General features: G+C 40.5%; 1 protein-coding gene across 4 annotated transcripts in view; it reads right to left on the bottom strand.

Moving 5' to 3' along the window:
• Nucleotides 1-3,006, bottom strand: part of hivep3b (HIVEP zinc finger 3b) — a 71,764-nt gene that overhangs the window by 19,014 nt on the left and 49,744 nt on the right. Inside the window, exon 1 of one of the 4 annotated variants that reach the window (XM_014017845.1) lies at nt 2,851-3,000. The exons of the other annotated variants lie outside the window; for them this stretch is intronic. The gene's annotated coding sequence lies outside the window, so the exon portion shown is untranslated. Of the gene's footprint in view, nt 1-2,850; nt 3,001-3,006 lie in introns of those variants that run through there. 4 annotated transcript variants of the gene reach the window in all.

Here is a 3,006-nt window from a genome sequence, read left to right on the forward strand (position 1 = left end):
ACCTCTAGTAATATATTTATTGAGAAAAAATTGTGACGTGTTCAATACTTATTTTACCCACTGTATATGCATCTGAAACAGATAGTCTAGTGTAGGGGTCCCCAAACTTTTTCCTGTGAGGACCACATAACATTTTCCTTCTCTGATTGGGGAGGGGGGTCCAGTTTGTAACAGGAATAGTGTAAAGGTCGCAGGGGTGCCTTAATGTAAACATTAATTGTTTTCCAGAAACCAGGAAATAAATAACAATACTATTAATGAAATAAACAACAGTATTTAGGGAATAAATAATAACCGAATAACCCTAGAGAAAGAGGAAGATGCCCTTCATCTCTGTGACTCGGTACCGGCAGCGCACATTATTTTCCGTGTTTGACAGTTTTTTTTACACAATGACGGAAAWATCTGAAGGCCGTCCGTCATTTTGACAGATTGCAATTAACACCCCAGACCTCTTAAGTCTGGAAGACTTAGTAAATAAGCCAGGTGAGGCGGATTAAAAAAAAGTTACACAAGACGACTCAATGGCATCACACTCACACAGACACATTTTCAGCTTTACGCACGGAGTAGATCTACATCACGGAGGTGTCTTATTTAATCTAAAATAAATAAAAGATTCCCATCTGATCATCATCTCAGATCTAGACACCATGCTGAATGCATCTCCAGGAGCTGACAGCGCATTGAAGAGATAAGGACAGTAGGCTTTGGAACACATCTGTGAGGTGCAGCGTCACAGTGCGCGTTGGGCCTGGTGTAGGACAGATGCACTGTTTTTATTTGTGTGAGGTGCACTGGTGAGATTTTCTCCAATAAAATAGTCAAGGATTCATGGGGCAGACTAAAAAAATCATAATATCTCTCTGGTTGAGCCAAATGTGGAGGCGGGCCGTATCCGGCCTGCGGGCCATAGTTTGGGAAACACTGGTCTATCCATCCATCCATTTTAGTGCATCCCAAATGTTTCAACATGAAGATGTTAATATAACATTAGTCATTGTGGCCTTTAGAAAAAAATATTTTTAAGCATTTACCTCCCAATAAATATAATTTTGGATATTCTAACTGCTCATTTTTACTCAGCACTTTTAATAATTAAGTACACTTTACATCAGAAATCTACTATTGATTCTTAAGTTTACCAAGCGTCAGATTCTTTGAGACTTTTACTCAAGTATTTTTGTTCAAGGAGAATTTAACTTTTACCAAAGTAATTTTATGGTAGGATACATGCATTTTTTCTCGAGCATCACTTTGAGGTACTTTTATATGAGACTGGATAAGTGAAAAAAAAAAACACGTTTGGATGGATGAAAACTTGATAGGTTCAAAGTGTTGCAAACATTTTCAGCATGAGCTAACCGTTTTGCTAAATTAATCCTTAAAACTTGTGCCTTTAATAGGAATCACAAAAATATACTAACAAAGAAACTTTGCCATCCATTGACGCAGGTAAACTTGGATTGCTCTATTCTCTGACGCATGCTGGAACGACTACATACTCCTCATATAGTGCCAACAGACTGAACAGTTTATGAGAGGCCAACGAGCAAATCAGGCTGTTGTGAGGATCCTGTGAAACGTTTTTATCAAGATGGATCTATTGTAATATTTCCCAGCGAGAAAGCTGCGTTTATGAAGCGCTAAGAATAGCCGATCACAAAGACTCAGAGATAAGGCTACAGCAGAAATCTCCTCTTCTTATCAAGATCAATGTGCTGTAATATTTCCCCACTTTACTACAAAGTCCTGCAATCCGTCTCAACTCAAGACGCAGGATTCTTGCCAATAAAAGCACACGCGAAGGGAATGGTCAGTGCCAATCATAACATTTTTCAGTGAGCAGCCATCCCTGACTGCTGACAGTCCCGACTCAGGCTCATCCAGAACATCATTCACTGAATATGACATCGATACCCTCAGCTCTGTCACACGCTCGAGATGAGGGCTTCCCTTAAAGAGGACATCATGTGTGCTCCTTCCATAGCTGTGGATGTAGGCAAGTGTGCGACTTTCACATCGAGTGAACGTAGACGCACCGTGCACGGTTTCTTTCTCCGAAACAAAAAGAGACGAATAAGAAGGAGATCTATAAATAGAACCAAGAAACACGGAAAAAGAGGGAAACAACCAATCCACTGGCTAAATTATCAGACCCAACAGAAGAATGCAGCTTAGGGTGCCAGTGGTGACARTGCAGTAATGACAACCTCTTTATTTTGTATAATGAGAAAAACACACAGAGCACAGTCTGCCTTCATTAAAGCCAGTGGACTAAGAAAGAGGAGAAGAATCACCTCTCCGTTCGGAAACAACTTGACAGATTCTTGGCTTCACATTTCCCCACATCTGATGAGAGCCAATCATCTGTCTCGTGTGTTTGTTCTCTCTACACAGTCCCATCTTTCATTACAGCACCTTTTCAGCGGCAACACACAGACATTACACAGCAGAACAAACCTAAAAATGAAAAAGAAAGAAAAATATGAAAAAAAATTCACTCTGTTTTTTTTCTCTTCTTATATCATCCAAATTTTTATGAATGCTGTAACTTTATCAATTCTGGGATGCTGAGCCAGGGACTCACTGCTCTCCAGGATGCACCATAATCTCACAAAAGTAGTCTTTTATTAGATCCTAATTGAAAAGGGTTGTTAACTACACCCAAAAGTGAGAGAATCTGGATCGGAAAGGACGAAAACACAGATCGTCTTCCTCCACGTTGACTGTAACACATGCCTTTGTTCATAAACAGTATAGGTTTGATGAGCTCAAGACTAGCTGTTGATGTGGCCCCTTCAACAGGGCAATTAGGAGATTTTTAAGGTTGGGAAGAGCGCTGCTTACATTATTCAACGCAGTCCAGACTGCCGGTCTGAGCGAGGAAACGCAGAGCCGGAAAGATGAGGGGAAGAAATGCCAGACTGTAGCCTATGTGAAGACAAAAAGCACAAACACACACACACACACACACACACACACACACACACACACACACACACA

This window comes from Austrofundulus limnaeus, unplaced genomic scaffold, assembly GCF_001266775.1.
Source record: "Austrofundulus limnaeus strain Quisiro unplaced genomic scaffold, Austrofundulus_limnaeus-1.0 Scaffold177, whole genome shotgun sequence".
Taxonomy (NCBI): Eukaryota; Metazoa; Chordata; class Actinopteri; order Cyprinodontiformes; family Rivulidae; genus Austrofundulus; species Austrofundulus limnaeus.